General features: G+C 58.0%; 1 protein-coding gene across 3 annotated transcripts in view; it reads left to right on the top strand.

Moving 5' to 3' along the window:
- The first annotated feature begins 2,664 nt into the window (after nucleotides 1–2,664).
- Nucleotides 2,665–9,782, top strand: part of CNTN2 (contactin 2) — a 32,778-nt gene continuing 25,660 nt past the window's right edge. Inside the window, exon 1 of one of the 3 annotated variants that reach the window (XM_072814593.1) lies at nucleotides 2,665–2,820. The gene's annotated coding sequence lies outside the window, so the exon portion shown is untranslated. Of the gene's footprint in view, nucleotides 2,821–5,953; nucleotides 5,975–9,782 lie in introns of those variants that run through there. The other 2 variants (XM_072814594.1, XM_072814595.1) reach the window with 2 other exon arrangements.

Genomic DNA, 9,782 nt, shown 5'->3' with positions numbered 1-9,782 from the left:
CCTGTGTCTCTGCCTCTCTCTCTCTCTCTGTGTGTGACTATCATAAATAAATAAAAATTTAAAAAAAAGAAATAGAAAGGAGAATCATTTAAAAAAAAAAAAAAAAGAAGAAGACACTGTCCTGTCACTGACTTTGCCCCCCCACCCCCAAAAGAAGGGGAGTAGCTGGTGGCCGGAGCACATGGCATAGTGATTGAACCACGGATGCTGGAAGCAGACCAGCAGCCTCTGCTTCTCCGCTTGTTCCCTGTCTACTTTGAGCAGGTTCCTTAACCTCTCTGAGCATCATATGTGAAGTGGGAACCATGATAGTAACACCTACCCCTTGGGGGGATAAGTCAGATGGAGCACTTAGCACACAGCTCCTGGCACATTGGAGACAATTGAACTATTGTTAAGACTGTATATAATAATCATGATACTGTGAAATACTTAAGTTATTACTAGACAAATTGATATCACCGGCAAAACTCGGCCTGGACCCCCAAATGTCTACCTTACTGTCTCCTCAGGAACAGGGGCACCTGAGAAGCTGGCAGTGAGGATCCCCAGTAAGTCCCCAAATCCGTCAGTACCAGGCTCAGCTGAGAGCTTCAGACAGGCAAGGAGATGACTCTTTGGGAACTGTCTCCCCACATCTAGGTCTTGGCTTAGTGAGGCCTCTTGCTTTAAGCTCTTGGTTAAGTGCTCTTGCTGTGGCTGCCAGACCCCCTTGGGGTGGGGCAGGCGGGTGGCAGAGGAATCACAGAATTTGAGATCTGAGTCACCTGGGCTCATCTGATCAGGAGGGAACCGTGTCCTTTCCAAGCACCCAGCCCCCACGGCAAGGGCAGCAGCTGTCCTAAAATAGAGTCACAAAGACAGCTGTCTCAATCTAAAGCAATCCTTGCGAACATTTCCAAACCCTCGGCCCCTGAGTCAGCCTGTCCCCTGGCCTGTCAGCCCCGTGGCCGCAGATGCTCCATCTCCTCTCTTGGTTGCTGCTTGGAGAGAAACTGAAGCCCTCCCTTCAGAGCCCAAGCTGACCTGCATGGCTTCAGAGGGCAGGGATCATCTGAGAAGCTCGGGGCTGACAGGCCAGCCCGAGGGAGACAGACAGACAGACAGACCGACAGACAAGGACAGTGCGAGCAGAGGCAAGAAAGGGAAAGACGTCCCAGAAGGAAAGGGATGCCCGGGAGCATCCTGAGTTCCCCAAAAAACTGTCATCAGCACCATCAGATGTCTCTCCATCAGGGAAAAAGAGGACCCTGAGCTGGGAAAGCCCCTCCGAGTGGAGCTGAAGGACGGGAGGCCAGAGCAGATGGGCCCTGGGCAGGCATTCTGGCCTCGGAGTCTGGACAGCAGAAGCTTCCCCCCTCCCGGGTCCTCTCCTTTTCCAGGACCCCTCCCTCAGCCCAGGTCTGTCTCCACCCCGCGGCGCCCCCCTCCACTCAGGAAGACACCGAGCTGGGCTCCAGGCCCGACAGGTATAGCCATCTCCAACTCCGAAGCTGGCCTGGCCCTGCCAGCTGCCTCAGCATCTGGACCACTCACGAGCCTTGCCTATGTGAGCTGGACAGCAGGTGGAGCGGAGAGGGGAGCGAGGCACAGTGACAGCCTGACAGGGCTGAGTGCTGCTGCAGTGGCTGTCCCTCCACTTCCAGGCCCCAGCCTTCCTGGCACACCCCCACCCGCACGTGATAGGAACAGCAGAAGAGATGTGCCACTGACCTGGATGAGCACCGAGCATCTCAGAGCTGGCAGGAAACGTGGCCTTCTTTAACCCCTTCAGATTACCAGTGAGGCTCAGAGAGGGAAGGACACTCAGCCAAACACACACAGACAATCAGTAGCGGAGCCCAGACTACCCTTCCAGACATTCAGACCCTCAGTCTAGTGAGCTCTTCATGACATCACACTGCTGGCTGATTAAAAATGGGCTTGGATCCACAAGTACTAATGTGGAAATCTGTCCAAGACCTATTACGTAGTTTAAAAATATTTTGCAAATCATGCTGTATTGTGGGATCTCGTTTTCGTAAAATAGTACTAGTAACCCACAAAATTGTATACGTGAAAATAATAAACCTGGGGGCACGTAAGTCAGCTTTGTGAAGGGACTTTCACTGTATTTTTAAATTTCCTCTAGTGTGTGGATATTTTGACAGAGCCCGGTTACTTTTACAAGCTGGGGAAACAATAAAGATATGGGGGTGTTGCCCCGCACAGCAAGCTGGAGCTTTCCTGAGCGAGGCACCTCTCGGGGCGGGGCGGACCGGGGAGAGGACTTTGCCTCCGTGGATGTCCAGGGTTTGAGGAGCAAGAGCCACTTCCTCTCCCCCCCCAGCAGCTCGGGGCTGGGCGGCGGGGGGCCGGGGGTGCAGACAGCGCCCTGCGGCCCAGCGGCCCATGCATCATGGAAGACGCGGGCGCCCCGGCTCGCTCCCTGGTCCTTAAATGACAGCAAATGAGGGGAAGCCAGAAGGGTGGGGACGGGAAGGGGTGGGAGGGGGGCAGAAGGAAGCCATCTCGGCCCGAGCGTTGGCTGAGGACCGCAGCCAGCCAGTGAGCGGAGCCTGGGAGAGGGAGGAGCACATCTTGATGCAGAGATGCTGCAGTGGCTCCGGGCGCGCACACACACAAGCGCCCTCGCCCGCCACCGCCACCGCCACCGCCGCCGCCACCACGGCCGCCACCGCCGCACCGGGCCAGCGGCCAGCGGCTGAGGCGAGCCGGGCAGGACGGGAGGGCGCCCCGCGGGCCGGCGGCCGGGCTGGCTCTGGCTCACCGCCTCGGCGACGTCCACCTGCCCCAGCCACCACCCCTCCTTGCCCCCAGGTAGGTGCCCGGCTTTTGTCTGCGGCCGGAGGGAGGGCAGGGGCGGGCGCAGGCCGGGGCCACTTCTCAGCCGGCCCGACCGGTCCCCTCGTCCCGGCCTACGCGGGCGGGTCCTGCGGCGGCGGCGGCACCTGCCCGCGGGGAGGGCGGCAGCTCCCAGGCCTGCCCGCGCCCAGGGCCAGCCGGTCCGCGCCCCGCACTCGGCGGCCCCCCGGAGCCCCGGGTGGAACCAGGGCGACTGTCCAGACTTGAGGTGGCCCTGAGTCTGTCTCTGCAGGGTGACCTCTTTTGCAAAGTCTTGCTTCAGTCAGGCAGAGGGGAAGGCTGGGAAGAGAGGGAGAGTGGACCTCAAGTTTGGGCAAAGGCGGTCCAGAAGCAGGGACCTAAGGAGGAGAAACTGAGGCAAGTCACGTCCCAAAGGGTGAGAAACAGGGACCACCAGGGCCAAAATTCTTATTCTTCCTTCCCGCCCCGCTCCCCGCCTCGCCTTCTCCTCAGATCCCTCCCTCCTCCTCCCTGGTGGGAGGGAAGGACCGGCATCAAGTTTGGCGGCACCAGAAGAAAGGGGTCCCAGAGAAGGCACAAGGCTCCATTTAGGGGGTCCAGAGACAGAGAGGGCAATCCTCCCGCCCAGCACCATGGGGCTCCCATCACCCACCCGAGAGATGGGGGAAGCAGCCCCAGCCCAAGTCCAGAGCCGAGTCCTGTTGCCTTCTCCAGGAGGATTCTCAGGTGTGGGATGACACAGTGTCTGTGGAAGGGCACAATCCCGGGGCCACATGGGGACAAAGCCGGGACCCTTCAGCCACGCAAGCCTGGGACCTCGGGGGAGGGGGTGGGGGGGAAGCTGTCAGTCAAGGCTCCCTGGAGGTTTGGGAATCCAGGTGGACCAGAGTGGGGTGCCCTGTGAGAAGGACAGGTCCGCTGATCCCCAAGTACCTGCCCTCAACGTTCCCGGTCTGCACAACCAGCCTGTGACTGTCAGACACTATTGCCCTTCCTTTCAGCCAGGACTCCCTGGGCACCACCCCCAACTCCCTTCACATGACCCAGGCCCTCGGGGAGCTCCTGATCTTCCCCTGGGTCGCAGCCTGGGGCTCATCTGCCCACTGTCCAGCCAGAGAGACGTTCTGTCCCCTTAGCCTCCTGTTGTGCCTCAGAGGGACCCGGTGAGCCAGTGGAGATGCAGGGCAGCAAAGAGTGGACCACCTGTAGGAGATGCAGGGGAGGGGGACCCCGGCTCCTGAGGGTGGAGCAGGGAAATGGTGCCCTGACTCCTGGCCTGGGGAGGAGGACTTCTGTCCCCAACCTGAGAGAGACAGAAAGCATCCAAGCCCCTCCCCCGGGGGTCCCACCAGTTAACCCCTTCATAGCCTGGCAGTGGAACCAGTCAAGCAAGCTTTTTGCTACAAGGTCAAAGTTACTTCTAATTTCCCCTGGGATCTAGGGGGCAAGAGGGAGGCAGGAGGTGAGACAGATGGGAAGGGGGCATCAGAGTCATGTAAGGTTCCCCTGTCCTTCTGGAGCTCCCCAGCAGGGAGGGAAGCGGAGACCCCCAGGGGGATGGGTGCCTGGAGATGGGTGCCCTGCTCTCTTGACTCTCTTACTCTCCCTCCCTTCTCGTTTATCTTCTACTCCCCATCTGGCCAAGCTCTGCCCTCACACTCCCTGCCCCACCAGCCTTAGCCCTCAACCTCCCTCCACACCCTCGCCCCTGCCAGATTTCACTCCTTATGCAACTCCATTCCAGCACCTTCTCTGCCAGCAGTTGTTCAAATAGACACACATGTAGGATGGGCCTCTGTGTTCAACGGGATGTTGGTACATATTGTCTCCGACTGACTGAATTCAGTTCTCAGGAGAGAGCTCACAGAAGGGGGTATCCCCAGGGCACCCTCTCGGACCCTCAGGCCAGGAGGGGAGTGACACGTTGGGGGTGCGCTGGAGGATGTATGGGTCCTATCCCCACCCCCTGCACCCTCAAGCCAAATGCTTGTGAGAAAGCGTCTCTCCAACATGAGAGTGGGTGGTAATTGTAATCTGGGGGAGATTCCTAGGGCAGAACCAGGGGGCTGAGCAAGAGGCGGGCAATACACAAGGAAAGAAGAACCAGAGCAAAGGAAATCCCAGGGAAGCAGGAGGGATTGAAGTTACAGACACCTCCTAACCCAGAAGACGAGCCATGAGGAGGTGGGGCAATCTCCTCTCTGGTGACTCTTTTTTTTTTTTTCTTTTTTTTTAAGATTTAATTAATTTATTTGAGAGATAGAGCAGGAGCAGGGGGAGAGGCAGAGGGAGAGGGAGAGGCAGGCTCCCCGCTGAGTAGGGAGCCTGGTGTGGGGCTCCATTCTGGGACTCCAGGATCATGTCCTGAGCTGAAGGCAGGTGCTAAACCAACTGAGCCACCCAGGCACCTCTCTCCAGTGACTCTTTTTTTTTTTTTTTTTTAAGATTTTATTCGTTTATTTATTCATGAGAGACACAGAGGGAGAAGCAGGCTCCTCACAGGGAGCCCGATGTGGGACTCGATCCCCAGACTCAGGATAACACCCTCTCCAGTCTCTCCAGTGACTGTTAAGAGGGTCTGAGAACTGGGATCTGGTTCATGGCCAGACAGCCCTGTCTGGAGGCAGAGGTGGGGTGGACCGCCCAGTAAATTCCTTTTAGCCTCAGGTTATGCTCTTTCAAAAGGGGGTGACTCACAAGAAGACATTCTTTTCATTCCCTCCTGCAGGCCGGCCACCTCTCATTTTTCTGAACCCTCTAATCTAGGCCAGCCTCCCTGACTTGCCTCACAGGGGGTTTTGCTAACCTGGAACATTCACGGGAACTTCCAGGGGGTCTGTGCCCTGGTGGTGACCATCTTGGAGTAGAGAAGTCCTTTCTTTGGTTTAACCAGTTCTCTTGCTATGAAATGAACCCATGTTTCCATGTTTACTGGAAGAAGATGCGAAGTAATCTCTCACCCAAACCGAGCGCCCTCTGCCCCAGGACAGGTGCAGACCCAAGTGTACCTCAGCACCCTTCGCATCTAAGGAGCCTCACCCCTGCCCTGCAGCCATCCAGAGAACATGCTGGATCTCCTCCAGACCTGGCCCACATCCTCTCAATGTCTGCTGGCCTCCTAGACCAAGAGGCCCCCATCCTGTGTTTGGTGAGAGGACAGCCCTCCTGCAGTGCAGTCCAAGAGACACAGTTGATCTGGGCCCCCAAGCAGAGACTGGCCTGAGGGGAGGAACAGGTTCAACACCCACCCCCAGGCTTGGCTCTGAACCAGCCTACAGGAAACCATCCGGGAGGTGAGGGGAGTCTCCCCTCTGCAGAGATTAGGGGACATATAGATATTGGTCCATTAACTTTATCCTAATGTGGTTCTTCAGAGCTGAGTTCAAACAATCGTCCTTACTCCTGGCCTCTCAAAAAGACACGGTCCCTCCAAAGCCCTCACTCAACCTGTCCCGCTCCATACTGACAGTCGAGTAGGGAAAATTTGGGTTGGGGTGGAGGCTGCCCCTTATCCCGAGCTCCTCCCAGGAGGACACAAGGCTCCCTCTTCTCCCACTCCCCACTTTGAGGGGTCTTTCCAGGGGAGAAGGCCAGGGCAGGAAAGTCAGAGACTCCAGGCTGCAGATGATGGGCCAGACGCCTCTGGTGCTAAAAGCTCAGACAAATGTGTGAGTGTGGGGGTCACAGCTCTCCCCACAGGCCACAGCAGTACCATGGGTGGTGCCTCAGAATCAGCTGCCAGTACAAAGAACCTGCAGAGAACACTGGAGGGTGGGAAGGGAGGGAGCATACAGAGCAGGCTGGGGAGAGACCCAGCTGTGCAGCACCCCCGCCCCCGTCCCGACCCAGTCCCTGTCCCCCACTGGGGACTCACAAGGTCCCTATGCCACCCAAGTCTGTCCTAATGACCTCCTCCATCTCAGGGCACCAGCTTTTCCCACTGAGGCCCTTCCACCACAGCTCCTACCCTGCCTGGCCTCAGGCCCCACCAGGCCACTGCAGACCCCTATCTTTCCAGAGAGGGTGGAGTGACTCAGACCTTCCTGAAGGACAGTGATCCTATCCCAGGTGGCAATTCCCTTCCTAGGCAAGGTCTCCCTCCTATCCTGGACCCTGCAGGCATGAAGTGGGGGTGCATGAAGGAGAGGGGCCTGATGGGAGCACCCATGTGCTCATCCTCACCAGAGTCTCTCCTTTTTTTTTTTTTTTTTTTTTTAAGATTTGTTTATTTATTTATTCATGAAAGACACAGAGAGAGGGAGAGACACAGGCAGAGGGAGAAGCAGGCTCCCTGCAGGGAGCCCGATGTGGGACTCAATCCAAGAACACTGGGGTCACGCCCTGAGCTAAAGGCAGACACTCAAACACTGAGCCCCCCAGGTGTCCTGAACACATGGCTTCTGGGTGTGACTCTGCGTGTTCCTGCGCCCTTGTCCGGGGTGGCGTGCTTGCTGGTGCTGCCCTGGGCCTGCTGTGCATGTGGGGCATGGGGGAGGAAGGCACCTGCTCAGGGAGACTGTGGGAATCTCAGGGTCCTAACCATCTGTAAGTGCAGCCTGAATGCCATGACTGTGTGACAGTGGGTCCGACTCGGGCAATGCCTGTGGACACACGTGTGTGTGAGTCCCTCGGTGTGCTGGAGCCTCTGCAAGGCCTCTCAATAGTAAGATCTGATCTTTTCTGAGTGCACAGCATGGGCCAGGCATGCTGCTGACCTTTCAAGGGTCCGTTCTCCTCCCCGTTTTGCAGGTGGAAGACTGAGGCTCCGGGAGGGTGAGTAAGGAATGTAAAAGCGAGGGTTATGCTAGTTAGTCACGGACTAGCACTAGCGTTACTCTAGTCAGTAAGGGCCAGGCTGGTTGGCACAGAGCCCACTGTTAACCACTGTGCCGCGCTGCAGGAGGGAGGATGGCGGATACCTCAAAGGCTCCTGCAAGGCTTCTGGGCTTATAATAAGCCACTTGGTCTCTGCCCTCTACTGGGCTCCAAACTCCCCCTTGTCCTACCACCACCCATCTGCAAGTCGCCAAAGCCCTCAATACTCAAATCTCTGTTACCCAGAGGAAAGAGTGACTGAGTCAGGGCCGGGAGCTGGGTGTCCCAAGTGGCAGCACCCAGGGAGAGTGCATCTGTCCTTTCCTGCCTGGTTCTGGGGGGGGGGGGGGGCTCAGCCCAGAAACCCCTCCCGTGTGCTGGAGCCCGGCTCACAGCTTTCCACTCGGCAGCTGTCCCCCAGGCCCTTTGTTTCCTATGCCCAACGATTCAGCCCACTACCCCTGGCACCCCTGAACCCCCAGGCAGCCCATCCCCCCACGTGCTGGTGCTGCACAGGACCAGCCCCTGATGGTGCCAGCCTGCAGCCACCAGTGCCAGCCTGCAGCCGCCCGTGCCAGCCTGCACCCCTGCACCAGGGCAGCTGGCCTGGGCCAGGCTTGGCTGGCTCAGGGCTCGGAGGGCCAGCTCTGGGCCTGGCCTCGCTCCACTCTTGCCTTGCTCCCAACAAAAAGGCCCCCTCTGTCCTGGATATTCTAGAATGTGTCATGGAGCAGATGGCATAGGGAAATGACCGGGCCACACTTAGCTGGTCGGGAAGCTCTGCAAGGGCGGTGCTTTCATCGCCATCTCCCCAGGGCTCAGCACAATGCCTGGCACCTGGTGATAAGCACTGCAAGGGAGAGGGATGTGGGGCAACACTGGATGCCAGTTGCCCCCCTCACCTTCAGGGAGATGATGAGCTCAAACTATGACCCAGGCAGCGTGTGTGAGTGTGTGTGTGTATGTGTTCACACAAGGCTTTGGCACACAGTGGAGTCCATGTGCATCTGATTGGGCTGACTGGTCTCTGTACTCTCCAAAGGCAACCCCAGGAGCTCCTCGACTCCAGCCCCGCCCCAATCCGTGTCCCTTCTGAGGCAAGTCTCAGCCCCCAGGGGGTGCCCGGGGCCCCTGGGCCCAGTGATGTGGGATCGTATCATTCATGACACGTGGTATGTCCTGGTAAAATGGTTTGTCGACGGCAAGAGCTACAGGTTGTTCTGACCACAGTGGTGAGAAGGGCTCCAGGGTGAATGATCCTCCTGGTGGACCGCAGAGAAGCAAGGCAGGAACTGGGTTGTCATGCCCTGTGCGGGGACACACACACACACACACACACATGCAGACTCACACACAAACACCAGACATACCCCCACACAGACATAAACATATGCGTATCCACAGAGGTACAAAGACCAGAGCACACGTATACACAGGGACACACGGACACAGCACATAGAGGCAAATAAACACTGCATACCTGTGTGTGCACGCACAGGCCGGTTCACACACACGCACACCCCCGCTCTCGCCAGCACTGCTTAGTGGGCAGCCGCAGACTCCTGCCCCGAGGCCGGCCCCAGCCCCCTTGGTCACCTGTTTCTGCTTTGCTCCCCTGCCCCCTCGCTGAGCTCCCAGGACGGCAGACAAAGGGCAGGAAGCAAACGGAGATCCAGAACCTTCTCTGTGCCCGACTCCAGGGCTGCACCAGCCCCCAGGGGCGTTTGCAAACTTTCTGGAGCTGCGACACCCTTTGTTCAAAGGGAACTTGTGGAGGTAGAGCAGATACACGACGACCCGCTCTGGCTGAGTGGGGAGGGGATCAGGGCCCCCATCCTCTCTCCATTCCCCCACCCGAACCGAACCGTGACCCGCAGGCAAGTTCAAGCAGCCCCGGACTTCCCGAAGGGCGCTCCATGACCTCATTTCCCAGTCAGAACTGCTCTGTGAAGTAAGTGTGACCATGTCCACCTCGTAGAGGGAAAACCGAGCTTCACCGGGAGGCGTAAGTGTCCAGGTGCGTCACCGCCTCCTGTCTGTGGATTCCCAAGCCTGCACGGTAGCAGGGTCTCTGTGGCTCCTATCAGGAGGATGGCTCCCTGCGTTTGTAGAGCATCCAGGACCATCCTTCTAGATTCTTC

This window comes from Canis lupus, chromosome 38, assembly GCF_048164855.1.
Source record: "Canis lupus baileyi chromosome 38, mCanLup2.hap1, whole genome shotgun sequence".
NCBI classification, from domain to species: Eukaryota; Metazoa; Chordata; class Mammalia; order Carnivora; family Canidae; genus Canis; species Canis lupus.
This window is presented reverse-complemented; position numbering and strand designations above follow the sequence as displayed.